The sequence below is a fragment of the Schistocerca nitens genome, chromosome 4, assembly GCF_023898315.1.
Source record: "Schistocerca nitens isolate TAMUIC-IGC-003100 chromosome 4, iqSchNite1.1, whole genome shotgun sequence".
Taxonomy (NCBI): Eukaryota; Metazoa; Arthropoda; class Insecta; order Orthoptera; family Acrididae; genus Schistocerca; species Schistocerca nitens.
The window spans coordinates 660,848,849-660,875,453 of NC_064617.1; the positions used below are offsets into that span (position 1 = coordinate 660,848,849).

The following is a 26,605-nucleotide window of genomic DNA, read 5'->3' on the forward strand; positions in this document are numbered from 1 at the left end:
GAATTTCGAATGCAATGTTTCCCACGTTTTCGCTCATTTCACGGTTCCGTTGAAGACCTTCTTCACCACCTGACAGAAAAAGGAAACGCAGTCGGTAGGACTTTTTTGATTCTTTTGCTTCTAAGGGAGTTAGTTGTCTAGTGAGTTCCTCTTATGGCATGCACTAGGCAACCAGAACAGCTACAGGAGAGAGTCATTTTTGTTGTCAGCGGTAGTTGCATTATCGCAAACGCAGAGCAATTCCATGGGCGTCGCATCAAAATGAATACGTGCCGAAACCCGGGATCGAACCAGGGACCTTTAGATCTTCAGTCTAACGCTCTCCCAACTGAGCTATTTCGGCTGACACTGAGGTTTGCTGTTTGCATGTGTTCGTGAACTCTGTCTCGTTGCCACTTTCACAGTCACCTTCGTCTGATAAGACACAGGGACGCTGAAAGGCGAGCATCCGATGCAGCGAAGTTCCACACACATTTCTTCTGCTTCCATCATCGTTAAAAGCAAACATGTCGACTCGATTCGTGTAATATTGACTTCGCTGAATTCACGTGACGCCACGCTGGCGCTAGAAAACCCGTGCTATATCGATGCCAGGGGCAACTCGTGTGCAGCGAACGAGACACAAGGAGGAGTGAGCCTCTCCACCGTATAAGAGGCAGTACCTAGCAGATACACGCGGTAAAACATTCGACTTGCGTTAGCTCATGAATGGCTACACGTCATCGTCTGCAAGCTAAAATGGACACGTCTGCACTGCCCAGTGAGGCGACACTTGTACTAACACCTGGTGGGCGGCTGTGAGACGGGGAGATGAGCTGCGGCTTCTGGGCGCGACTGTAACGCTGCGCCATGGATCAAATAACACTGCACATTGCTGGTGACCCACGTGTTTAGTAGTGACGCAACTGAACGTTCATCTTGTGAGAGCGAGAAAATTTTCGCAGTCGGCAGGACTCGAACCTACGCTCCCAGAGGGAATCTGATTTCAAGTCAGACGCCTTAACCACTCGGCCACGACTGCTGGTGGCGGAAATGTCTCCCGACAACGGAAACTGCCATCTTTAGAAGCAATCTGATGGCAGAAAGCGGCGTGGCCTCACTCATTTCTGTAAGGTTTCCATTGGCCGTTTCCAAAATGTAATAATTTTCGCCCAGACAGGGACTTGAACCCAGGACCATTTGATTGAAAACCTACCGCTCTGCCGACTGAGCTATGCGGGCCCACGCACGAGCATTATCGTACAGCTGCGTGGTGTCCGAGTGATTCGCATGTCGTAATTGCTGGCTTATGGCTCCAATGGCGACTTCACCGACTTCCCACTGACGCACCGCTGACGCTACTTTTCTGTCGTCTTAAACGATGGACATACTTCCAAGCAGCTGCGAGATCATAAGAAAAGAAACGCTGCACCACTGCTTTTGCCGCACTCGAATGATTGAATTGCGATTCTTAAAAAGAAATGAATGTTCGCTCTGTCCAACACTTTCAAGCACATCTGTGTACTCACGATCTCAGCGACGGCTTTCTGCAGTCCCAGCGTCAGTGCGAGGTCAACCGATAACCACAGTAAGAAGCGGTCGTCGCGAAACTCAGTATTCTTAAACGGAAATTTTCGTCTTGTTGAGAATGGCGTCACTGGTTTGCACCCGCATTCGCCCACGCATGTCACGTGTGTGCGAAAATTTTTGCTCCTCTTTACACAAAATCGCACGCAGCCGGTAGGACTCGAACCTACGCTCCCAGAGAGAATCTGATTTCGAGTCAGACGCCTTAACCACTCGGCCACGACTGCCGCTAGCGCGGGTTCTGCCGACACATGCAACTGCTAACGTTTCAAGCACTGTGGTGTCAGAAGACGGCGTAGCTGCATTATTTTCCGTAGCGTTTCCACCGCTACCAGACGAATCGCTACCAAAGTATTAAAATTTCCGCCGACACAGGGACTTGAACCCTGGACCCTTAGGTTAAAAAGCCCTATGCTCCACCGACTGAGCTGTCCGGGCTCGCACGAGGCTGCGAAACCCCCCACGATACATTCACTCATGTCCTTTACTGTTGTGCAATCGCTGCATGGAGCAGTTACTAATAAAACGTCGCCTGAATGCTGTCTACAGACTTATCGCGCTAAGCTCGTAACACACTATCGAAGACTGCTGACACACGATGCAACAACAAATTACAGCAGTCGTTACGGCTCATACGTTGGAGCAGAGAATTTACGTGTTTAGTCGACCCTCACTGGCCAGTTGGAAAATTCACAAGAATTTCGAATGCAATGTTTCCCACGTTTTCGCTCATTTCACGGTTCCGTTGAAGACCTTCTTCACCACCTGACAGAAAAAGGAAACGCAGTCGGTAGGACTTTTTTGATTCTTTTGCTTCTAAGGGAGTTAGTTGTCTAGTGAGTTCCTCTTATGGCATGCACTAGGCAACCAGAACAGCTACAGGAGAGAGTCATTTTTGTTGTCAGCGGTAGTTGCATTATCGCAAACGCAGAGCAATTCCATGGGCGTCGCATCAAAATGAATACGTGCCGAAACCCGGGATCGAACAAGGGACCTTTAGATCTTCAGTCTAACGCTCTCCCAACTGAGCTATTTCGGCTGACGCTGAGGTTTGCTGTTTGCATGTGTTCGTGAACTCTGTCTCGTTGCCACTTTCACAGTCACCTTCGTCTGATAAGACACAGGGACGCTGAAAGGCGAGCATCCGATGCAGCGAAGTTCCACACACATTTCTTCTGCTTCCATCATCGTTAAAAGCAAACATGTCGACTCGATTCGTGTAATATTGACTTCGCTGAATTCACGTGACGCCACGCTGGCGCTAGAAAACCCGTGCTATATCGATGCCAGGGGCAACTCGTGTGCAGCGAACGAGACACAAGGAGGAGTGAGCCTCTCCACCGTATAAGAGGCAGTACCTAGCAGATACACGCGGTAAAACATTCGACTTGCGTTAGCTCATGAATGGCTACACGTCATCGTCTGCAAGCTAAAATGGACACGTCTGCACTGCCCAGTGAGGCGACACTTGTACTAACACCTGGTGGGCGGCTGTGAGACGGGGAGATGAGCTGCGGCTTCTGGGCGCGACTGTAACGCTGCGCCATGGATCAAATAACACTGCACATTGCTGGTGACCCACGTGTTTAGTAGTGACGCAACTGAACGTTCATCTTGTGAGAGCGAGAAAATTTTCGCAGTCGGCAGGACTCGAACCTACGCTCCCAGAGGGAATCTGATTTCAAGTCAGACGCCTTAACCACTCGGCCACGACTGCTGGTGGCGGAAATGTCTCCCGACAACGGAAACTGCCATCTTTAGAAGCAATCTGATGGCAGAAAGCGGCGTGGCCTCACTCATTTCTGTAAGGTTTCCATTGGCCGTTTCCAAAATGTAATAATTTTCGCCCAGACAGGGACTTGAACCCAGGACCATTTGATTGAAAACCTACCGCTCTGCCGACTGAGCTATGCGGGCCCACGCACGAGCATTATCGTACAGCTGCGTGGTGTCCGAGTGATTCGCATGTCGTAATTGCTGGCTTATGGCTCCAATGGCGACTTCACCGACTTCCCACTGACGCACCGCTGACGCTACTTTTCTGTCGTCTTAAACGGTGGACATACTTCCAAGCAGCTGCGAGATCATAAGAAAAGAAACGCTGCACCACTGCTTTTGCCGCACTCGAATGATTGAATTGCGATTCTTAAAAAGAAATGAATGTTCGCTCTGTCCAACACTTTCAAGCACATCTGTGTACTCACGATCTCAGCGACGGCTTTCTGCAGTCCCAGCGTCAGTGCGAGGTCAACCGATAACCACAGTAAGAAGCGGTCGTCGCGAAACTCAGTATTCTTAAACGGAAATTTTCGTCTTGTTGAGAATGGCGTCACTGGTTTGCACCCGCATTCGCCCACGCATGTCACGTGTGTGCGAAAATTTTTGCTCCTCTTTACACAAAATCGCACGCAGCCGGTAGGACTTTTTTTTTTTTTTTTTATTTCACAAGACGTTTGTAAACCTTCCACGATACACAACTGCACATTGACTCATGTCCTTTACTGTTGTGCACTCGCTGCATGGAGCTGTAACTAATAAAACGTCGCCTGGATGCTGTCTACAAACTTATCGTGCTAAGCTCGTAACAGACTATCGAAGAATGCTGACACATGACGCAAGAACAAATTGCAGCAATCGTTACGTCTCATACGTTGGAGCAGAGGATTTACGTGTTCTGTCGACACTCACTGGGCAACTGGAAAATTCACAAGCATTTCGAATGCAATGTTTCCCACGTTTTCGCTCATTTCACGGTTCCGTTGGAGACGTTCTTCACGTCCTGACACAAAAAAGGGAACGCAATAGGTAGGACTTTTTTTTTATTTTCTTGCTTCCCAGGCATTTGCCTACTGTGTTCCTCTTATGGCATGCACTGGACAACCAGAACAGCTACAGGAGGGAGTCATTTTTGTTCTCGGCGGTAGTTACATTATCACAAACTCAGAGCAATTCCATTGGCGTCAGCTTCAAAACGAATGCATGCCGAAACCCGGGATCGAACCAGGGACCTTTAGATCTTCAGTCTAACGCTCTCCCAACTGAGCTATTTCGGCTGACGTTGAACGTCTCTGTTTTGCACGTCTTCGTTGACCTCTGCCCCGTCGCCAATTTCACAGTCATCTTCATCTGATAAGACACAGGGACGCTGAAAGGCGAGCAGCAGATGCAGTGAAGTACCACACACATTTCTTCTGCTTCCATCATCGTAACAAGCAAACACTTCGACTCGATTCATGTAATATTGACTTCGCTGACGCTAGAAAACCTGTGCTATATCGATGCCACGTGCAACTCGTGTGCAAAGAACGAGACACAAGAAGCAGTGAGCCTCTCCAGCGTGTGAGAGGCAGCATCTAGCAGATACACACGGTAAAACATTTGACTTGCGCTAGCTCATAAATTGCTACACGTCATCGTCTGCAAGCTAAAATGGACACATCTGCACTGCCCAGAGAGGTGACACTTGCACTGACACCTGGTGGACGGCTGTGAGACGGGGAGATGAGCTGTGGCTTCTGGGCGCGACTGTAGCGCTGCACCCTGCACATTGCTGGCGATCCACGTGTTTAGTGGAGACGCAACCGCTAGGATGCAGCTGAACGTCCTTCTTCTGAGAGCGAGAAAATTTTCGCAGTCGGCAGGACTTTTTTTTTTTTTTTATTTTTTTTTTATTTTTTTTTTTTACCAAAGATGCAACCAGAGCAACAGGCAGGCAGAGGCAAAGAGGGCAGGGGTCGAATGTCCCGAGGCCTGGCCAAAATGTCTCCCCCAGACCTGTCACCAAGTTGTCTCCTGAGTCTGTTGTAAGAGACTGGTTTTTTTTTTTTTTTTGGTTTTTTGGGCTACTAGGATTTTTTTTTAATGTTGGTTTAAATTTGTTTTTTTTTAATTGGTTTTGCTTGGTTCTTTTTTTTTTTTATTTTATTTATTTATTAATTGCCGACTGGCGTGATGAAGAATGTGCAACAGAACATTGGAGCTCAGTGGCTGGAGAAAGAGGAAATAATATTTAGTGCCACAAAGGAAACGAAAATATCGCCTCAAAACTAAAGAAATGCAGTGTTTCCTGCTGGAAGAGAACGACAAGAAGCACAGTGGGAGAAGAAAAAAAAAAAACACGAAGAACTTAGAAGCCCTCAACTCTACCGGGACATGAATTTAGGAAACGAACCTGAGAGAAGAAATGAGCAAATTCCATTCATCCATAATGGAAAAGAGATAAAATGGCACATAATTTGGCAACGAAAAACAAACACCTCTCTTGGAAAGGAGTGTGAAAGGAATGGAGGATTGTGAATGTGCTATCTTCACGGAAAGAAGCGAGCAAATAGGCAACATAGAATTTCAAAACAAGCGATCCCCGTAGGAAAGAAGAAATCGAAATACCAAATGAAAGAGAGGAAGAATAAGCCCTCGAAAGGGAGTACAATTCACACTCGAAATAAAACGAAAGTGCGTTCCAATGTCAAAGAAAGCAAAAAGAGAAGGTTATGAAAACAATCAAGAAAAAAGGAAGAAAGAAAGTAATTCCTTATTCCATTGTTTTGCATTTCAATGTGTTTCTAGTTTCTTCTTCAGTTTTCAGTTTCCGAGTGCTTTCGTAACGTCAAGACGCTATTACATCTGTTCACATTTCAGGACCACGATCGACGTCTTCATTAAGTTTGGAGGACAGTCGGTGCCAGATTGAAGACTTTCCGAAATTGCTGTTCAATGGGGATTTGCAAAAAGCGCTGAAAACACCTCTGATATGAGGCGGTCCTCCGGAGCGTTGTATGGCGCTCCCACAGATAAAACAAGTAGTCGACTGGATCACTGATATTTTTGGCAAATATAGCGTAGGTGGTATGCCCCAGAATCCACACTGTAGCATTTCGTTTAGATTGCGGAAAAGGTTTAATGTCGGGAATCATAGCCGTAAGCGGGGAGAACGACCGGTTGTTAGTCCTGTTAATGAGTGCGAGCATGTCGCAGGAAATAGCCCATACATCTCGTGTGGTTTTGCAAAGAAAACGATGCTCAAGTGTACCCCGTTCGTCACAGGACTCGCATTTAGAGGACGGAATAAGGTGAATAGCCGCCAGCCGATCGTTGGTAGTCACAGTGCGAGTAATAACCGTATACCACGTGCTTCGCACTTCTGGCGATAACAACTTGTTGCTGACGTTTTGCCAAACAAGAACCCAGTTGTTGTGGGGATATTGACGTACTAAGGCGTTCGGTGGTGGCAAACCGACCATCTCATGATACAAAGAAGTTGCAGACCGCGTCCTGCGGTCGCGAGCTAGTGAAACATGATAACTTCGGGACAAGAAAAAATCTCTGAAGACAGCAAGCTTGTAAGGTATTCGCGAGACATTGATCGGTGCACTGTCAGAAAGGGGCTCATGGGCGCGGAAGAGGGCAGCCGTCGTACTGCGAGGGCTGTTCTCTACAATGGTGGCAAGTCGGTTGACAAGCAGGGCAGAACATTTCTTTCTGACATCGACGAGACCCAGGCCTCCGCGAGACGGAGGCTGGGTACATGTGGCAAGCTTCACCTTGAAAATATGACCACGCCACAGCAGCCAGTGTGCTGCTTGGCTGATCGTGCGTGCCAACGGAGGTGGGACGTTGAGTACTTGAGCCACATACCACGCTTTAGCCAGAATGTGAACGTTGATCAACTCGACACGCTGTAGAAGATGTAAGTGCCGGGTGGCGTGACGAACCATGAGACCCTTGACAGTTGTCGAAATACGGCGCCAGTTATGAGCCGCCATCTTTACGGGGCAAGCAAAGAAGTGAATGCCGAGCAACATGTGGGAGGCAGCTATGGTATACCATGAATCGGCAGCATAGTTGCGACAGGCACCTATTGGGAGTAGCACCGTTTTATGCGGGTTCAGTTCCGCACCTGTAGCCTGGGCAAAAAGACTGAACACAGGTTTAACTAAAGGGATGTCCTTTTCTTGTCGTATAAAGACGCCGACATCGTCGGCGTACGCAACGCACGACGCCCGTACACCCTCTACATCGATCCCACTGACAGTGCGCCCAATTCGGCGGAGGAGGGGGTCAAGAGCGATAACAAAGAGGGACATAGAGAGGGGACACCCTTGCCGCACAGACCGTGCAATCCCAAAGGGAGCCGAAAGGGTGCCATTTATCAGAATGCGAGAAGACGCTCTCGTTAGGACATTTTTAAGGGCGGAAACAAAGTTCATATGAAAGCCGATGTGACCTAACAATGCAAAGAGGTAATCGTGGTTAATCCGATCAAAAGCCTTCTTAAAATCAATCGAGAGAATCGCCCCTGGAGTCCGTGTGGCAGCAGTGTGAGCCACGACGTCCCTATACGTGCTCACGGCGGCAAGGATACCCCTCCCTGCCACAGCGCACATCTGGAAAGGGCTAATGATTTTTCGCATCACAGTGTGCAGCCTGGTTGCGACGCATTTGCTGAAAAGCTTGTAGTCACTGTTTAACAGCGTGATCGGGCGAAAGTTTTCAACTGTATCAGCCCCAGCGGTCTTAGGGAGAAGAATGACTATACCCTCTAGAAACTCTGCCGGACACGGAAGGCCACTCAACAATTCATTTGCGACCTTTGTGAGGATAGGTTCTAAGAGATCCCAGAACTCGAGGTAGAATTCTAAAGGAATTCCGTCAGGGCCTGGGGACTTGTTGCGAGCAGACGATCTGAGTGCATCGCTCAGCTCCTCCGTCGTGATGGCGGAAAGGAGGGTGTCATTGTCCTCACGTGTGAGCAGGTTCCGCATTTCACCCATGAGTACATGGGCGGCCGCCCTATCGTGGTCGCTACGTTGAAACGCGGCATTAAAATGGGCAAAAATATGCGCACGTATGTCCCTCTCTGTGGTTAGACGCTCCCCAGTCTCCAGTCTAAGAGACCGAATAAATTTAGTAGCACCCCGTCTCCGCTCTCTTTCGATATGATGAATAGTCGGTGACTCATCAAAGGTCCCTACACAACGACTCCTAAGTAAGGAGCCCTGAAAGTCTTGGGCTTGCAATTTAAAAATTTGAGCTTTGACAGTTTTTAACTGAATCAGAAATTGCTCGTCTACAATATCCGGTAAAGAGACGGCATCCTTTAAAATCTGATAATAATATTCAGTGGTTCTATGTTTCCACAGCGCAGCTTCGGCGCTAAAACACTTTAAAACAGTACGGATAGACGGTTTGGCCAGGTGAACCCACCAATCGACAACTGAGGCATAGTTAGCCAGCTTTTCGCCGCAGGAAGAAAGCGTATCGTGAATCTGTCGACGCAACGAGGGGGCACGGACATGGGTCACGTTAAACTTCCACACCCGAGATCGACGGAACTGGCGGAGTTGCGGCGCGCGAAGGTCGCAGAAGAAGGCGCAGTGATCGGAAAAACAGACAGGGGCGACGTCGGCACTAATTAGGTGATCTGCTATGCAGGTCGACACATAGAGCCTATCAAGTCTACTAGCCCCATTGCGATAGAAATACGTAAAGACTTGCCGTTGAGGATAGAGAACACGCCACACATCTGCTAACTGGAAGCTTGCAATCAGACGATCAAGGTCGACGCACTTATGAGCCGTGGGAAACTGGTCAGCGTCCGCAACCACACAATTAAAATCGCCCCCCAATACGACGGGCAGCGTCGGGCTACCAATCAAGGTGGGTACATCTTCAATGAAAAATCTCGCTCTCGCCCTCTTTAAACTGGTGCCAGACGGAGCGTAAATGTTAACTAGTTGCAGTCCTCCGATAACGCACGAGATTCCTCTGCCGGTCGGTAGTCGTTTGACTCGCGTCGGCTCTTCTGCAGACTTATATAAGATAGCGGTACCACACCTAGCTTCCGGGTCGACATTAAAAATGGCGGAATACCCCGTTAAAACATCAAGGGACACAACGCTCACTTCCTGCAGAAAAATAAAATCGTACCGACAATGTTGGATAAAATTCGCCAACACTTGCAATTTCTGAGGAGCCGCAATACAGGTGATATTTAAGGTGGCTATTTTAACCATGTAGCTATAGGACGCATGGGTGTAGGGCACAGAGATAAATGTTGGAATGGGAGTCACCGAGAAGGCGCAGACTCACCGGAGACGGAAAGCAGGCTACCGTGGCAGTTACATGTCAACATCGTCCGCCCAGGAGAGCGGCGCAGGAGTTGTCGTGTCGCCGTCCGACAGACTGCCGCCGGTAGTGTCTCCCGACGGGGTTTTCCTTGACGCGCGAGTCTGCGAATTGCGCTGTTTACGAGAAGCCGTATCAGTACTAATCTTTTTCGACGGGGGCGAAATTTCCCGGCCGCCGGTACCCTTTCCTAGCATACCCTTAAGTTGCTGACTTTGCTCGCGAACGCGTTTTTCTCGCTGCGAGGCAAAGTCAGTGTCCCGCAACTTAGTTTTTACGTTCCCCACTGAGGCCACAGAGTGCGGTTCTACATCCATAACCAAATTCTCCGCGTGAGGTGGAGAAATGCGCAAGGTATTCGCTGGAGCAGCAATGTTACTGGGGGATGGGTTGGAGTCCGCGACCTTGTCAGGAGTGGCAGTAGGTGCGCAATCCCCAGTAGGGATGTCCGACACAACAGACACTGAAGTTGCAACATCACATGGGGAGGGCGTTTGACACTGGAGAACCGGGGAGGCAGGCTCGGTCTCGCAAGCTGCGGCAGTAAGAGCACCTGATTCCGGAACGCTCTGAACACGTTCATCAACAAGCGAAGCCGCGGAAGTCGTCTCCTGCAACGGAGCAGAACGGTTGGTCGGACGACATTCAGTGCTAATGTCAGGGACAGTGTCAACAACAGGCGTACGTGGAACAACAGGTACACTAGAAAGAACAGACATACCCACTACAACCGGATCACGATCTAGCGACTCAGCCGGTGGCGGAGAACCTCTAAGGAGGGCACCCGCGTAACTACCTGAGTTGTCTAGGGGCAACTGCACAGGGCGCCGTCGGGGACAAGAATTCCGCATATGTTCAGTGGAATGGCAGAGAGAGCACGTTGGAGGTTGGCCGGTGTAGGAAATGAAGGCCCTATGGCCGCCTATGATAACAAAGGACGGAATGTGTTTTTTTAAGTCCATCCGTACTGTACGTACACCGTTATCACATTGATAAACATACGCGGACGACCAATAATCTTTAGTGACAGCAAAGATAGTCCCATATAAACTTAATGCACGGCGAATTTCATCTAAGGGCACTTCAAATGGCAGATGGAAAACTTTCACGTTACGAATACCATAACCGGCATGTAGCACTTTAACATCACTAATATTTCCGTCAGCATGTTTAAATTTCCGAACCCCGCCGTTGACGGCCACCAAACGCTCACATAGTTCACTATCAAGAATTTTCAAGAACACCGAATTAACAATAAAATCTAAATGTACACCATCTAGCAAAGCTGGGTCAATTTGCAATTCCGATCTGATCCAATGATGGATTTCAAAAGCCGTGGGACGCGGAAATTCGCGATCAAACAACAACTGAATAGTATTACACCGGTTGTACGTCACCATTTTTCACAATGAATCCTTTACAACTTACAAAAAGAGAAGAAACACGCTGAGTAAAGACACCAGGCCGCTGCAAACCACGGCGACCAACGATGTAAACACAGCTGCTAGTGGAGCTCGCGACGGGCACGTCCGCTCGCCGCAACCACTCGGCCACGACTGCTGGTGGCGGAAATGTCTCCCGACAACGGAAACTGCCATCTTTAGAAGCAATCTGATGGCAGAAAGCGGCGTGGCCTCACTCATTTCTGTAAGGTTTCCATTGGCCGTTTCCAAAATGTAATAATTTTCGCCCAGACAGGGACTTGAACCCAGGACCATTTGATTGAAAACCTACCGCTCTGCCGACTGAGCTATGCGGGCCCACGCACGAGCATTATCGTACAGCTGCGTGGTGTCCGAGTGATTCGCATGTCGTAATTGCTGGCTTATGGCTCCAATGGCGACTTCACCGACTTCCCACTGACGCACCGCTGACGCTACTTTTCTGTCGTCTTAAACGATGGACATACTTCCAAGCAGCTGCGAGATCATAAGAAAAGAAACGCTGCACCACTGCTTTTGCCGCACTCGAATGATTGAATTGCGATTCTTAAAAAGAAATGAATGTTCGCTCTGTCCAACACTTTCAAGCACATCTGTGTACTCACGATCTCAGCGACGGCTTTCTGCAGTCCCAGCGTCAGTGCGAGGTCAACCGATAACCACAGTAAGAAGCGGTCGTCGCGAAACTCAGTATTCTTAAACGGAAATTTTCGTCTTGTTGAGAATGGCGTCACTGGTTTGCACCCGCATTCGCCCACGCATGTCACGTGTGTGCGAAAATTTTTGCTCCTCTTTACACAAAATCGCACGCAGCCGGTAGGACTCGAACCTACGCTCCCAGAGAGAATCTGATTTCGAGTCAGACGCCTTAACCACTCGGCCACGACTGCCGCTAGCGCGGGTTCTGCCGACACATGCAACTGCTAACGTTTCAAGCACTGTGGTGTCAGAAGACGGCGTAGCTGCATTATTTTCCGTAGCGTTTCCACCGCTACCAGACGAATCGCTACCAAAGTATTAAAATTTCCGCCGACACAGGGACTTGAACCCTGGACCCTTAGGTTAAAAAGCCCTATGCTCCACCGACTGAGCTGTCCGGGCTCGTACGAGGCTGCGAAACCCCCCACGATACATTCACTCATGTCCTTTACTGTTGTGCAATCGCTGCATGGAGCAGTTACTAATAAAACGTCGCCTGAATGCTGTCTACAGACTTATCGCGCTAAGCTCGTAACACACTATCGAAGACTGCTGACACACGATGCAACAACAAATTACAGCAGTCGTTACGGCTCATACGTTGGAGCAGAGAATTTACGTGTTTAGTCGACCCTCACTGGCCAGTTGGAAAATTCACAAGAATTTCGAATGCAATGTTTCCCACGTTTTCGCTCATTTCACGGTTCCGTTGAAGACCTTCTTCACCACCTGACAGAAAAAGGAAACGCAGTCGGTAGGACTTTTTTGATTCTTTTGCTTCTAAGGGAGTTAGTTGTCTAGTGAGTTCCTCTTATGGCATGCACTAGGCAACCAGAACAGCTACAGGAGAGAGTCATTTTTGTTGTCAGCGGTAGTTGCATTATCGCAAACGCAGAGCAATTCCATGGGCGTCGCATCAAAATGAATACGTGCCGAAACCCGGGATCGAACCAGGGACCTTTAGATCTTCAGTCTAACGCTCTCCCAACTGAGCTATTTCGGCTGACGCTGAGGTTTGCAGTTTGCATGTGTTCGTGAACTCTGTCTCGTTGCCACTTTCACAGTCACCTTCGTCTGATAAGACACAGGGACGCTGAAAGGCGAGCATCCGATGCAGCGAAGTTCCACACACATTTCTTCTGCTTCCATCATCGTTAAAAGCAAACATGTCGACTCGATTCGTGTAATATTGACTTCGCTGAATTCACGTGACGCCACGCTGGCGCTAGAAAACCCGTGCTATATCGATGCCAGGGGCAACTCGTGTGCAGCGAACGAGACACAAGGAGGAGTGAGCCTCTCCACCGTATAAGAGGCAGTACCTAGCAGATACACGCGGTAAAACATTCGACTTGCGTTAGCTCATGAATGGCTATACGTCATCGTCTGCAAGCTAAAATGGACACGTCTGCACTGCCCAGTGAGGCGACACTTGTACTAACACCTGGTGGGCGGCTGTGAGACGGGGAGATGAGCTGCGGCTTCTGGGCGCGACTGTAACGCTGCGCCATGGATCAAATAACACTGCACATTGCTGGTGACCCACGTGTTTAGTAGTGACGCAACTGAACGTTCATCTTGTGAGAGCGAGAAAATTTTCGCAGTCGGCAGGACTTGAACCTACGCTCCCAGAGGGAATCTGATTTCAAGTCAGACGCCTTAACCACTCGGCCACGACTGCTGGTGGCGGAAATGTCTCCCGACAACGGAAACTGCCATCTTTAGAAGCAATCTGATGGCAGAAAGCGGCGTGGCCTCACTCATTTCTGTAAGGTTTCCATTGGCCGTTTCCAAAATGTAATAATTTTCGCCCAGACAGGGACTTGAACCCAGGACCATTTGATTGAAAACCTACCGCTCTGCCGACTGAGCTATGCGGGCCCACGCACGAGCATTATCGTACAGCTGCGTGGTGTCCGAGTGATTCGCATGTCGTAATTGCTGGCTTATGGCTCCAATGGCGACTTCACCGACTTCCCACTGACGCACCGCTGACGCTACTTTTCTGTCGTCTTAAACGATGGACATACTTCCAAGCAGCTGCGAGATCATAAGAAAAGAAACGCTGCACCACTGCTTTTGCCGCACTCGAATGATTGAATTGCGATTCTTAAAAAGAAATGAATGTTCGCTCTGTCCAACACTTTCAAGCACATCTGTGTACTCACGATCTCAGCGACGGCTTTCTGCAGTCCCAGCGTCAGTGCGAGGTCAACCGATAACCACAGTAAGAAGCGGTCGTCGCGAAACTCAGTATTCTTAAACGGAAATTTTCGTCTTGTTGAGAATGGCGTCACTGGTTTGCACCCGCATTCGCCCACGCATGTCACGTGTGTGCGAAAATTTTTGCTCCTCTTTACACAAAATCGCACGCAGCCGGTAGGACTCGAACCTACGCTCCCAGAGAGAATCTGATTTCGAGTCAGACGCCTTAACCACTCGGCCACGACTGCCGCTAGCGCGGGTTCTGCCGACACATGCAACTGCTAACGTTTCAAGCACTGTGGTGTCAGAAGACGGCGTAGCTGCATTATTTTCCGTAGCGTTTCCACCGCTACCAGACGAATCGCTACCAAAGTATTAAAATTTCCGCCGACACAGGGACTTGAACCCTGGACCCTTAGGTTAAAAAGCCCTATGCTCCACCGACTGAGCTGTCCGGGCTCGCACGAGGCTGCGAAACCCCCCACGATACATTCACTCATGTCCTTTACTGTTGTGCAATCGCTGCATGGAGCAGTTACTAATAAAACGTCGCCTGAATGCTGTCTACAGACTTATCGCGCTAAGCTCGTAACACACTATCGAAGACTGCTGACACACGATGCAACAACAAATTACAGCAGTCGTTACGGCTCATACGTTGGAGCAGAGAATTTACGTGTTTAGTCGACCCTCACTGGCCAGTTGGAAAATTCACAAGAATTTCGAATGCAATGTTTCCCACGTTTTCGCTCATTTCACGGTTCCGTTGAAGACCTTCTTCACCACCTGACAGAAAAAGGAAACGCAGTCGGTAGGACTTTTTTGATTCTTTTGCTTCTAAGGGAGTTAGTTGTCTAGTGAGTTCCTCTTATGGCATGCACTAGGCAACCAGAACAGCTACAGGAGAGAGTCATTTTTGTTGTCAGCGGTAGTTGCATTATCGCAAACGCAGAGCAATTCCATGGGCGTCGCATCAAAATGAATACGTGCCGAAACCCGGGATCGAACCAGGGACCTTTAGATCTTCAGTCTAACGCTCTCCCAACTGAGCTATTTCGGCTGACGCTGAGGTTTGCAGTTTGCATGTGTTCGTGAACTCTGTCTCGTTGCCACTTTCACAGTCACCTTCGTCTGATAAGACACAGGGACGCTGAAAGGCGAGCATCCGATGCAGCGAAGTTCCACACACATTTCTTCTGCTTCCATCATCGTTAAAAGCAAACATGTCGACTCGATTCGTGTAATATTGACTTCGCTGAATTCACGTGACGCCACGCTGGCGCTAGAAAACCCGTGCTATATCGATGCCAGGGGCAACTCGTGTGCAGCGAACGAGACACAAGGAGGAGTGAGCCTCTCCACCGTATAAGAGGCAGTACCTAGCAGATACACGCGGTAAAACATTCGACTTGCGTTAGCTCATGAATGGCTATACGTCATCGTCTGCAAGCTAAAATGGACACGTCTGCACTGCCCAGTGAGGCGACACTTGTACTAACACCTGGTGGGCGGCTGTGAGACGGGGAGATGAGCTGCGGCTTCTGGGCGCGACTGTAACGCTGCGCCATGGATCAAATAACACTGCACATTGCTGGTGACCCACGTGTTTAGTAGTGACGCAACTGAACGTTCATCTTGTGAGAGCGAGAAAATTTTCGCAGTCGGCAGGACTTGAACCTACGCTCCCAGAGGGAATCTGATTTCAAGTCAGACGCCTTAACCACTCGGCCACGACTGCTGGTGGCGGAAATGTCTCCCGACAACGGAAACTGCCATCTTTAGAAGCAATCTGATGGCAGAAAGCGGCGTGGCCTCACTCATTTCTGTAAGGTTTCCATTGGCCGTTTCCAAAATGTAATAATTTTCGCCCAGACAGGGACTTGAACCCAGGACCATTTGATTGAAAACCTACCGCTCTGCCGACTGAGCTATGCGGGCCCACGCACGAGCATTATCGTACAGCTGCGTGGTGTCCGAGTGATTCGCATGTCGTAATTGCTGGCTTATGGCTCCAATGGCGACTTCACCGACTTCCCACTGACGCACCGCTGACGCTACTTTTCTGTCGTCTTAAACGATGGACATACTTCCAAGCAGCTGCGAGATCATAAGAAAAGAAACGCTGCACCACTGCTTTTGCCGCACTCGAATGATTGAATTGCGATTCTTAAAAAGAAATGAATGTTCGCTCTGTCCAACACTTTCAAGCACATCTGTGTACTCACGATCTCAGCGACGGCTTTCTGCAGTCCCAGCGTCAGTGCGAGGTCAACCGATAACCACAGTAAGAAGCGGTCGTCGCGAAACTCAGTATTCTTAAACGGAAATTTTCGTCTTGTTGAGAATGGCGTCACTGGTTTGCACCCGCATTCGCCCACGCATGTCACGTGTGTGCGAAAATTTTTGCTCCTCTTTACACAAAATCGCACGCAGCCGGTAGGACTCGAACCTACGCTCCCAGAGAGAATCTGATTTCGAGTCAGACGCCTTAACCACTCGGCCACGACTGCCGCTAGCGCGGGTTCTGCCGACACATGCAACTGCTAACGTTTCAAGCACTGTGGTGTCAGAAGACGGCGTAGCTGCATTATTTTCCGTAGCGTTTCCACCGCTACCAGACGAATCGCTACCAAAGTATTAAAATTTCCGCCGACACAGGGACTTGAACCCTGGACCCTTAGGTTAAAAAGCCCTATGCTCCACCGACTGAGCTGTCCGGGCTCGCACGAGGCTGCGAAACCCCCCACGATACATTCACTCATGTCCTTTACTGTTGTGCAATCGCTGCATGGAGCAGTTACTAATAAAACGTCGCCTGAATGCTGTCTACAGACTTATCGCGCTAAGCTCGTAACACACTATCGAAGACTGCTGACACACGATGCAACAACAAATTACAGCAGTCGTTACGGCTCATACGTTGGAGCAGAGAATTTACGTGTTTAGTCGACCCTCACTGGCCAGTTGGAAAATTCACAAGAATTTCGAATGCAATGTTTCCCACGTTTTCGCTCATTTCACGGTTCCGTTGAAGACCTTCTTCACCACCTGACAGAAAAAGGAAACGCAGTCGGTAGGACTTTTTTGATTCTTTTGCTTCTAAGGGAGTTAGTTGTCTAGTGAGTTCCTCTTATGGCATGCACTAGGCAACCAGAACAGCTACAGGAGAGAGTCATTTTTGTTGTCAGCGGTAGTTGCATTATCGCAAACGCAGAGCAATTCCATGGGCGTCGCATCAAAATGAATACGTGCCGAAACCCGGGATCGAACCAGGGACCTTTAGATCTTCAGTCTAACGCTCTCCCAACTGAGCTATTTCGGCTGACGCTGAGGTTTGCAGTTTGCATGTGTTCGTGAACTCTGTCTCGTTGCCACTTTCACAGTCACCTTCGTCTGATAAGACACAGGGACGCTGAAAGGCGAGCATCCGATGCAGCGAAGTTCCACACACATTTCTTCTGCTTCCATCATCGTTAAAAGCAAACATGTCGACTCGATTCGTGTAATATTGACTTCGCTGAATTCACGTGACGCCACGCTGGCGCTAGAAAACCCGTGCTATATCGATGCCAGGGGCAACTCGTGTGCAGCGAACGAGACACAAGGAGGAGTGAGCCTCTCCACCGTATAAGAGGCAGTACCTAGCAGATACACGCGGTAAAACATTCGACTTGCGTTAGCTCATGAATGGCTATACGTCATCGTCTGCAAGCTAAAATGGACACGTCTGCACTGCCCAGTGAGGCGACACTTGTACTAACACCTGGTGGGCGGCTGTGAGACGGGGAGATGAGCTGCGGCTTCTGGGCGCGACTGTAACGCTGCGCCATGGATCAAATAACACTGCACATTGCTGGTGACCCACGTGTTTAGTAGTGACGCAACTGAACGTTCATCTTGTGAGAGCGAGAAAATTTTCGCAGTCGGCAGGACTTGAACCTACGCTCTCAGAGGGAATCTGATTTCAAGTCAGACGCCTTAACCACTCGGCCACGACTGCTGGTGGCGGAAATGTCTCCCGACAACGGAAACTGCCATCTTTAGAAGCAATCTGATGGCAGAAAGCGGCGTGGCCTCACTCATTTCTGTAAGGTTTCCATTGGCCGTTTCCAAAATGTAATAATTTTCGCCCAGACAGGGACTTGAACCCAGGACCATTTGATTGAAAACCTACCGCTCTGCCGACTGAGCTATGCGGGCCCACGCACGAGCATTATCGTACAGCTGCGTGGTGTCCGAGTGATTCGCATGTCGTAATTGCTGGCTTATGGCTCCAATGGCGACTTCACCGACTTCCCACTGACGCACCGCTGACGCTACTTTTCTGTCGTCTTAAACGATGGACATACTTCCAAGCAGCTGCGAGATCATAAGAAAAGAAACGCTGCACCACTGCTTTTGCCGCACTCGAATGATTGAATTGCGATTCTTAAAAAGAAATGAATGTTCGCTCTGTCCAACACTTTCAAGCACATCTGTGTACTCACGATCTCAGCGACGGCTTTCTGCAGTCCCAGCGTCAGTGCGAGGTCAACCGATAACCACAGTAAGAAGCGGTCGTCGCGAAACTCAGTATTCTTAAACGGAAATTTTCGTCTTGTTGAGAATGGCGTCACTGGTTTGCACCCGCATTCGCCCACGCATGTCACGTGTGTGCGAAAATTTTTGCTCCTCTTTACACAAAATCGCACGCAGCCGGTAGGACTCGAACCTACGCTCCCAGAGAGAATCTGATTTCGAGTCAGACGCCTTAACCACTCGGCCACGACTGCCGCTAGCGCGGGTTCTGCCGACACATGCAACTGCTAACGTTTCAAGCACTGTGGTGTCAGAAGACGGCGTAGCTGCATTATTTTCCGTAGCGTTTCCACCGCTACCAGACGAATCGCTACCAAAGTATTAAAATTTCCGCCGACACAGGGACTTGAACCCTGGACCCTTAGGTTAAAAAGCCCTATGCTCCACCGACTGAGCTGTCCGGGCTCGCACGAGGCTGCGAAACCCCCCACGATACATTCACTCATGTCCTTTACTGTTGTGCAATCGCTGCATGGAGCAGTTACTAATAAAACGTCGCCTGAATGCTGTCTACAGACTTATCGCGCTAAGCTCGTAACACACTATCGAAGACTGCTGACACACGATGCAACAACAAATTACAGCAGTCGTTACGGCTCATACGTTGGAGCAGAGAATTTACGTGTTTAGTCGACCCTCACTGGCCAGTTGGAAAATTCACAAGAATTTCGAATGCAATGTTTCCCACGTTTTCGCTCATTTCACGGTTCCGTTGAAGACCTTCTTCACCACCTGACAGAAAAAGGAAACGCAGTCGGTAGGACTTTTTTGATTCTTTTGCTTCTAAGGGAGTTAGTTGTCTAGTGAGTTCCTCTTATGGCATGCACTAGGCAACCAGAACAGCTACAGGAGAGAGTCATTTTTGTTGTCAGCGGTAGTTGCATTATCGCAAACGCAGAGCAATTCCATGGGCGTCGCATCAAAATGAATACGTGCCGAAACCCGGGATCGAACCAGGGACCTTTAGATCTTCAGTCTAACGCTCTCCCAACTGAGCTATTTCGGCTGACGCTGAGGTTTGCTGTTTGCATGTGTTCGTGAACTCTGTCTCGTTGCCACTTTCACAGTCACCTTCGTCTGATAAGACACAGGGACGCTGAAAGGCGAGCATCCGATGCAGCGAAGTTCCACACACATTTCTTCTGCTTCCATCATCGTTAAAAGCAAACATGTCGACTCGATTCGTGTAATATTGACTTCGCTGAATTCACGTGACGCCACGCTGGCGCTAGAAAACCCGTGCTATATCGATGCCAGGGGCAACTCGTGTGCAGCGAACGAGACACAAGGAGGAGTGAGCCTCTCCACCGTATAAGAGGCAGTACCTAGCAGATACACGCGGTAAAACATTCGACTTGCGTTAGCTCATGAATGGCTATACGTCATCGTCTGCAAGCTAAAATGGACACGTCTGCACTGCCCAGTGAGGCGACACTTGTACTAACACCTGGTGGGCGGCTGTGAGACGGGGAGATGAGCTGCGGCTTCTGGGCGCGACTGTAACGCTGCGCCATGGATCAAATAACACTGCACATTGCTGGTGACCCACGTGTTTAGTAGTGACGCAACTGAACGTTCATCTTGTGAGAGCGAGAAAATTTTCGCAGTCGGCAGGACTCGAACCTACGCTCCCAGAGGGAATCTGATTTCAAGTCAGACGCCTTAACCACTCGGCCACGACTGCTGGTGGCGGAAATGTCTCCCGACAACGGAAACTGCCATCTTTAGAAGCAATCTGATGGCAGAAAGCGGCGTGGCCTCACTCATTTCTGTAAGGTTTCCATTGGCCGTTTCCAAAATGTAATAATTTTCGCCCAGACAGGGACTTGAACCCAGGACCATTTGATTGAAAACCTACCGCTCTGCCGACTGAGCTATGCGGGCCCACGCACGAGCATTATCGTACAGCTGCGTGGTGTCCGAGTGATTCGCATGTCGTAATTGCTGGCTTATGGCTCCAATGGCGACTTCACCGACTTCCCACTGACGCACCGCTGACGCTACTTTTCTGTCGTCTTAAACGATGGACATACTTCCAAGCAGCTGCGAGATCATAAGAAAAGAAACGCTGCACCACTGCTTTTGCCGCACTCGAATGATTGAATTGCGATTCTTAAAAAGAAATGAATGTTCGCTCTGTCCAACACTTTCAAGCACATCTGTGTACTCACGATCTCAGCGACGGCTTTCTGCAGTCCCAGCGTCAGTGCGAGGTCAACCGATAACCACAGTAAGAAGCGGTCGTCGCGAAACTCAGTATTCTTAAACGGAAATTTTCGTCTTGTTGAGAATGGCGTCACTGGTTTGCACCCGCATTCGCCCACGCATGTCACGTGTGTGCGAAAATTTTTGCTCCTCTTTACACAAAATCGCACGCAGCCGGTAGGACTCGAACCTACGCTCCCAGAGAGAATCTGATTTCGAGTCAGACGCCTTAACCACTCGGCCACGACTGCCGCTAGCGCGGGTTCTGCCGACACATGCAACTGCTAACGTTTCAAGCACTGTGGTGTCAGAAGACGGCGTAGCTGCATTATTTTCCGTAGCGTTTCCACCGCTACCAGACGAATCGCTACCAAAGTATTAAAATTTCCGCCGACACAGGGACTTGAACCCTGGACCCTTAGGTTAAAAAGCCCTATGCTCCACCGACTGAGCTGTCCGGGCTCGCACGAGGCTGCGAAACCCCCCACGATACATTCACTCATGTCCTTTACTGTTGTGCAATCGCTGCATGGAGCAGTTACTAATAAAACGTCGCCTGAATGCTGTCTACAGACTTATCGCGCTAAGCTCGTAACACACTATCGAAGACTGCTGACACACGATGCAACAACAAATTACAGCAGTCGTTACGGCTCATACGTTGGAGCAGAGAATTTACGTGTTTAGTCGACCCTCACTGGCCAGTTGGAAAATTCACAAGAATTTCGAATGCAATGTTTCCCACGTTTTCGCTCATTTCACGGTTCCGTTGAAGACCTTCTTCACCACCTGACAGAAAAAGGAAACGCAGTCGGTAGGACTTTTTTGATTCTTTTGCTTCTAAGGGAGTTAGTTGTCTAGTGAGTTCCTCTTATGGCATGCACTAGGCAACCAGAACAGCTACAGGAGAGAGTCATTTTTGTTGTCAGCGGTAGTTGCATTATCGCAAACGCAGAGCAATTCCATGGGCGTCGCATCAAAATGAATACGTGCCGAAACCCGGGATCGAACCAGGGACCTTTAGATCTTCAGTCTAACGCTCTCCCAACTGAGCTATTTCGGCTGACGCTGAGGTTTGCAGTTTGCATGTGTTCGTGAACTCTGTCTCGTTGCCACTTTCACAGTCACCTTCGTCTGATAAGACACAGGGACGCTGAAAGGCGAGCATCCGATGCAGCGAAGTTCCACACACATTTCTTCTGCTTCCATCATCGTTAAAAGCAAACATGTCGACTCGATTCGTGTAATATTGACTTCGCTGAATTCACGTGACGCCACGCTGGCGCTAGAAAACCCGTGCTATATCGATGCCAGGGGCAACTCGTGTGCAGCGAACGAGACACAAGGAGGAGTGAGCCTCTCCACCGTATAAGAGGCAGTACCTAGCAGATACACGCGGTAAAACATTCGACTTGCGTTAGCTCATGAATGGCTATACGTCATCGTCTGCAAGCTAAAATGGACACGTCTGCACTGCCCAGTGAGGCGACACTTGTACTAACACCTGGTGGGCGGCTGTGAGACGGGGAGATGAGCTGCGGCTTCTGGGCGCGACTGTAACGCTGCGCCATGGATCAAATAACACTGCACATTGCTGGTGACCCACGTGTTTAGTAGTGACGCAACTGAACGTTCATCTTGTGAGAGCGAGAAAATTTTCGCAGTCGGCAGGACTCGAACCTACGCTCCCAGAGGGAATCTGATTTCAAGTCAGACGCCTTAACCACTCGGCCACGACTGCTGGTGGCGGAAATGTCTCCCGACAACGGAAACTGCCATCTTTAGAAGCAATCTGATGGCAGAAAGCGGCGTGGCCTCACTCATTTCTGTAAGGTTTCCATTGGCCGTTTCCAAAATGTAATAATTTTCGCCCAGACAGGGACTTGAACCCAGGACCATTTGATTGAAAACCTACCGCTCTGCCGACTGAGCTATGCGGGCCCACGCACGAGCATTATCGTACAGCTGCGTGGTGTCCGAGTGATTCGCATGTCGTAATTGCTGGCTTATGGCTCCAATGGCGACTTCACCGACTTCCCACTGACGCACCGCTGACGCTACTTTTCTGTCGTCTTAAACGATGGACATACTTCCAAGCAGCTGCGAGATCATAAGAAAAGAAACGCTGCACCACTGCTTTTGCCGCACTCGAATGATTGAATTGCGATTCTTAAAAAGAAATGAATGTTCGCTCTGTCCAACACTTTCAAGCACATCTGTGTACTCACGATCTCAGCGACGGCTTTCTGCAGTCCCAGCGTCAGTGCGAGGTCAACCGATAACCACAGTAAGAAGCGGTCGTCGCGAAACTCAGTATTCTTAAACGGAAATTTTCGTCTTGTTGAGAATGGCGTCACTGGTTTGCACCCGCATTCGCCCACGCATGTCACGTGTGTGCGAAAATTTTTGCTCCTCTTTACACAAAATCGCACGCAGCCGGTAGGACTCGAACCTACGCTCCCAGAGAGAATCTGATTTCGAGTCAGACGCCTTAACCACTCGGCCACGACTGCCGCTAGCGCGGGTTCTGCCGACACATGCAACTGCTAACGTTTCAAGCACTGTGGTGTCAGAAGACGGCGTAGCTGCATTATTTTCCGTAGCGTTTCCACCGCTACCAGACGAATCGCTACCAAAGTATTAAAATTTCCGCCGACACAGGGACTTGAACCCTGGACCCTTAGGTTAAAAAGCCCTATGCTCCACCGACTGAGCTGTCCGGGCTCGCACGAGGCTGCGAAACCCCCCACGATACATTCACTCATGTCCTTTACTGTTGTGCAATCGCTGCATGGAGCAGTTACTAATAAAACGTCGCCTGAATGCTGTCTACAGACTTATCGCGCTAAGCTCGTAACACACTATCGAAGACTGCTGACACACGATGCAACAACAAATTACAGCAGTCGTTACGGCTCATACGTTGGAGCAGAGAATTTACGTGTTTAGTCGACCCTCACTGGCCAGTTGGAAAATTCACAAGAATTTCGAATGCAATGTTTCCCACGTTTTCGCTCATTTCACGGTTCCGTTGAAGACCTTCTTCACCACCTGACAGAAAAAGGAAACGCAGTCGGTAGGACTTTTTTGATTCTTTTGCTTCTAAGGGAGTTAGTTGTCTAGTGAGTTCCTCTTATGGCATGCACTAGGCAACCAGAACAGCTACAGGAGAGAGTCATTTTTGTTGTCAGCGGTAGTTGCATTATCGCAAACGCAGAGCAATTCCATGGGCGTCGCATCAAAATGAATACGTGCCGAAACCCGGGATCGAACCAGGGACCTTTAGATCTTCAGTCTAACGCTCTCCCAACTGAGCTATTTCGGCTGACGCTGAGGTTTGCAGTTTGCATGTGTTCGTGAACTCTGTCTCGTTGCCACTTTCACAGTCACCTTCGTCTGATAAGACACAGGGACGCTGAAAGGCGAGCATCCGATGCAGCGAAGTTCCACACACATTTCTTCTGCTTCCATCATCGTTAAAAGCAAACATGTCGACTCGATTCGTGTAATATTGACTTCGCTGAATTCACGTGACGCCACGCTGGCGCTAGAAAACCCGTGCTATATCGATGCCAGGGGCAACTCGTGTGCAGCGAACGAGACACAAGGAGGAGTGAGCCTCTCCACCGTATAAGAGGCAGTACCTAGCAGATACACGCGGTAAAACATTCGACTTGCGTTAGCTCATGAATGGCTATACGTCATCGTCTGCAAGCTAAAATGGACACGTCTGCACTGCCCAGTGAGGCGACACTTGTACTAACACCTGGTGGGCGGCTGTGAGACGGGGAGATGAGCTGCGGCTTCTGGGCGCGACTGTAACGCTGCGCCATGGATCAAATAACACTGCACATTGCTGGTGACCCACGTGTTTAGTAGTGACGCAACTGAACGTTCATCTTGTGAGAGCGAGAAAATTTTCGCAGTCGGCAGGACTTGAACCTACGCTCCCAGAGGGAATCTGATTTCAAGTCAGACGCCTTAACCACTCGGCCACGACTGCTGGTGGCGGAAATGTCTCCCGACAACGGAAACTGCCATCTTTAGAAGCAATCTGATGGCAGAAAGCGGCGTGGCCTCACTCATTTCTGTAAGGTTTCCATTGGCCGTTTCCAAAATGTAATAATTTTCGCCCAGACAGGGACTTGAACCCAGGACCATTTGATTGAAAACCTACCGCTCTGCCGACTGAGCTATGCGGGCCCACGCACGAGCATTATCGTACAGCTGCGTGGTGTCCGAGTGATTCGCATGTCGTAATTGCTGGCTTATGGCTCCAATGGCGACTTCACCGACTTCCCACTGACGCACCGCTGACGCTACTTTTCTGTCGTCTTAAACGATGGACATACTTCCAAGCAGCTGCGAGATCATAAGAAAAGAAACGCTGCACCACTGCTTTTGCCGCACTCGAATGATTGAATTGCGATTCTTAAAAAGAAATGAATGTTCGCTCTGTCCAACACTTTCAAGCACATCTGTGTACTCACGATCTCAGCGACGGCTTTCTGCAGTCCCAGCGTCAGTGCGAGGTCAACCGATAACCACAGTAAGAAGCGGTCGTCGCGAAACTCAGTATTCTTAAACGGAAATTTTCGTCTTGTTGAGAATGGCGTCACTGGTTTGCACCCGCATTCGCCCACGCATGTCACGTGTGTGCGAAAATTTTTGCTCCTCTTTACACAAAATCGCACGCAGCCGGTAGGACTCGAACCTACGCTCCCAGAGAGAATCTGATTTCGAGTCAGACGCCTTAACCACTCGGCCACGACTGCCGCTAGCGCGGGTTCTGCCGACACATGCAACTGCTAACGTTTCAAGCACTGTGGTGTCAGAAGACGGCGTAGCTGCATTATTTTCCGTAGCGTTTCCACCGCTACCAGACGAATCGCTACCAAAGTATTAAAATTTCCGCCGACACAGGGACTTGAACCCTGGACCCTTAGGTTAAAAAGCCCTATGCTCCACCGACTGAGCTGTCCGGGCTCGCACGAGGCTGCGAAACCCCCCACGATACATTCACTCATGTCCTTTACTGTTGTGCAATCGCTGCATGGAGCAGTTACTAATAAAACGTCGCCTGAATGCTGTCTACAGACTTATCGCGCTAAGCTCGTAACACACTATCGAAGACTGCTGACACACGATGCAACAACAAATTACAGCAGTCGTTACGGCTCATACGTTGGAGCAGAGAATTTACGTGTTTAGTCGACCCTCACTGGCCAGTTGGAAAATTCACAAGAATTTCGAATGCAATGTTTCCCACGTTTTCGCTCATTTCACGGTTCCGTTGAAGACCTTCTTCACCACCTGACAGAAAAAGGAAACGCAGTCGGTAGGACTTTTTTGATTCTTTTGCTTCTAAGGGAGTTAGTTGTCTAGTGAGTTCCTCTTATGGCATGCACTAGGCAACCAGAACAGCTACAGGAGAGAGTCATTTTTGTTGTCAGCGGTAGTTGCATTATCGCAAACGCAGAGCAATTCCATGGGCGTCGCATCAAAATGAATACGTGCCGAAACCCGGGATCGAACCAGGGACCTTTAGATCTTCAGTCTAACGCTCTCCCAACTGAGCTATTTCGGCTGACGCTGAGGTTTGCAGTTTGCATGTGTTCGTGAACTCTGTCTCGTTGCCACTTTCACAGTCACCTTCGTCTGATAAGACACAGGGACGCTGAAAGGCGAGCATCCGATGCAGCGAAGTTCCACACACATTTCTTCTGCTTCCATCATCGTTAAAAGCAAACATGTCGACTCGATTCGTGTAATATTGACTTCGCTGA

General features: G+C 49.4%; 26 non-coding genes across 26 annotated transcripts; all 26 read right to left on the reverse strand.

Annotated features, from left to right (window-relative positions):
- Window positions 1-270: 270 nt before the first annotated feature.
- On the reverse strand, window positions 271-343 carry Trnaf-gaa (transfer RNA phenylalanine (anticodon GAA)). Its single transcript has one exon. It is a non-coding gene; the product is annotated as a tRNA-Phe (tRNA).
- A 596-nt stretch (window positions 344-939) lies between these two features.
- Trnas-uga (transfer RNA serine (anticodon UGA)) lies at window positions 940-1,021 on the reverse strand. Its single transcript has one exon. It is a non-coding gene; the product is annotated as a tRNA-Ser (tRNA).
- A 690-nt stretch (window positions 1,022-1,711) lies between these two features.
- Window positions 1,712-1,793, reverse strand: Trnas-cga (transfer RNA serine (anticodon CGA)). Its single transcript has one exon. It is a non-coding gene; the product is annotated as a tRNA-Ser (tRNA).
- Window positions 1,794-2,532: 739 nt separating this feature from the next.
- On the reverse strand, window positions 2,533-2,605 carry Trnaf-gaa (transfer RNA phenylalanine (anticodon GAA)). Its single transcript has one exon. It is a non-coding gene; the product is annotated as a tRNA-Phe (tRNA).
- A 596-nt stretch (window positions 2,606-3,201) lies between these two features.
- Window positions 3,202-3,283, reverse strand: Trnas-uga (transfer RNA serine (anticodon UGA)). Its single transcript has one exon. It is a non-coding gene; the product is annotated as a tRNA-Ser (tRNA).
- A 1,263-nt stretch (window positions 3,284-4,546) lies between these two features.
- On the reverse strand, window positions 4,547-4,619 carry Trnaf-gaa (transfer RNA phenylalanine (anticodon GAA)). The gene has a single exon. It is a non-coding gene; the product is annotated as a tRNA-Phe (tRNA).
- A 7,321-nt stretch (window positions 4,620-11,940) lies between these two features.
- On the reverse strand, window positions 11,941-12,022 carry Trnas-cga (transfer RNA serine (anticodon CGA)). The gene has a single exon. It is a non-coding gene; the product is annotated as a tRNA-Ser (tRNA).
- A 739-nt stretch (window positions 12,023-12,761) lies between these two features.
- Trnaf-gaa (transfer RNA phenylalanine (anticodon GAA)) lies at window positions 12,762-12,834 on the reverse strand. The gene has a single exon. It is a non-coding gene; the product is annotated as a tRNA-Phe (tRNA).
- A 596-nt stretch (window positions 12,835-13,430) lies between these two features.
- Trnas-uga (transfer RNA serine (anticodon UGA)) lies at window positions 13,431-13,512 on the reverse strand. Its single transcript has one exon. It is a non-coding gene; the product is annotated as a tRNA-Ser (tRNA).
- A 690-nt stretch (window positions 13,513-14,202) lies between these two features.
- On the reverse strand, window positions 14,203-14,284 carry Trnas-cga (transfer RNA serine (anticodon CGA)). The gene has a single exon. It is a non-coding gene; the product is annotated as a tRNA-Ser (tRNA).
- A 739-nt stretch (window positions 14,285-15,023) lies between these two features.
- Trnaf-gaa (transfer RNA phenylalanine (anticodon GAA)) lies at window positions 15,024-15,096 on the reverse strand. Its single transcript has one exon. It is a non-coding gene; the product is annotated as a tRNA-Phe (tRNA).
- A 596-nt stretch (window positions 15,097-15,692) lies between these two features.
- Window positions 15,693-15,774, reverse strand: Trnas-uga (transfer RNA serine (anticodon UGA)). Its single transcript has one exon. It is a non-coding gene; the product is annotated as a tRNA-Ser (tRNA).
- Window positions 15,775-16,464: 690 nt separating this feature from the next.
- Window positions 16,465-16,546, reverse strand: Trnas-cga (transfer RNA serine (anticodon CGA)). Its single transcript has one exon. It is a non-coding gene; the product is annotated as a tRNA-Ser (tRNA).
- A 739-nt stretch (window positions 16,547-17,285) lies between these two features.
- Trnaf-gaa (transfer RNA phenylalanine (anticodon GAA)) lies at window positions 17,286-17,358 on the reverse strand. Its single transcript has one exon. It is a non-coding gene; the product is annotated as a tRNA-Phe (tRNA).
- Window positions 17,359-17,954: 596 nt separating this feature from the next.
- On the reverse strand, window positions 17,955-18,036 carry Trnas-uga (transfer RNA serine (anticodon UGA)). The gene has a single exon. It is a non-coding gene; the product is annotated as a tRNA-Ser (tRNA).
- Window positions 18,037-18,726: 690 nt separating this feature from the next.
- On the reverse strand, window positions 18,727-18,808 carry Trnas-cga (transfer RNA serine (anticodon CGA)). The gene has a single exon. It is a non-coding gene; the product is annotated as a tRNA-Ser (tRNA).
- A 739-nt stretch (window positions 18,809-19,547) lies between these two features.
- Window positions 19,548-19,620, reverse strand: Trnaf-gaa (transfer RNA phenylalanine (anticodon GAA)). Its single transcript has one exon. It is a non-coding gene; the product is annotated as a tRNA-Phe (tRNA).
- Window positions 19,621-20,216: 596 nt separating this feature from the next.
- Window positions 20,217-20,298, reverse strand: Trnas-uga (transfer RNA serine (anticodon UGA)). Its single transcript has one exon. It is a non-coding gene; the product is annotated as a tRNA-Ser (tRNA).
- Window positions 20,299-20,988: 690 nt separating this feature from the next.
- Window positions 20,989-21,070, reverse strand: Trnas-cga (transfer RNA serine (anticodon CGA)). Its single transcript has one exon. It is a non-coding gene; the product is annotated as a tRNA-Ser (tRNA).
- Window positions 21,071-21,809: 739 nt separating this feature from the next.
- On the reverse strand, window positions 21,810-21,882 carry Trnaf-gaa (transfer RNA phenylalanine (anticodon GAA)). Its single transcript has one exon. It is a non-coding gene; the product is annotated as a tRNA-Phe (tRNA).
- Window positions 21,883-22,478: 596 nt separating this feature from the next.
- Window positions 22,479-22,560, reverse strand: Trnas-uga (transfer RNA serine (anticodon UGA)). Its single transcript has one exon. It is a non-coding gene; the product is annotated as a tRNA-Ser (tRNA).
- Window positions 22,561-23,250: 690 nt separating this feature from the next.
- On the reverse strand, window positions 23,251-23,332 carry Trnas-cga (transfer RNA serine (anticodon CGA)). The gene has a single exon. It is a non-coding gene; the product is annotated as a tRNA-Ser (tRNA).
- A 739-nt stretch (window positions 23,333-24,071) lies between these two features.
- Trnaf-gaa (transfer RNA phenylalanine (anticodon GAA)) lies at window positions 24,072-24,144 on the reverse strand. Its single transcript has one exon. It is a non-coding gene; the product is annotated as a tRNA-Phe (tRNA).
- Window positions 24,145-24,740: 596 nt separating this feature from the next.
- On the reverse strand, window positions 24,741-24,822 carry Trnas-uga (transfer RNA serine (anticodon UGA)). Its single transcript has one exon. It is a non-coding gene; the product is annotated as a tRNA-Ser (tRNA).
- Window positions 24,823-25,512: 690 nt separating this feature from the next.
- Window positions 25,513-25,594, reverse strand: Trnas-cga (transfer RNA serine (anticodon CGA)). Its single transcript has one exon. It is a non-coding gene; the product is annotated as a tRNA-Ser (tRNA).
- Window positions 25,595-26,333: 739 nt separating this feature from the next.
- On the reverse strand, window positions 26,334-26,406 carry Trnaf-gaa (transfer RNA phenylalanine (anticodon GAA)). Its single transcript has one exon. It is a non-coding gene; the product is annotated as a tRNA-Phe (tRNA).
- Between the last annotated feature and the right edge of the window lie 199 nt (window positions 26,407-26,605).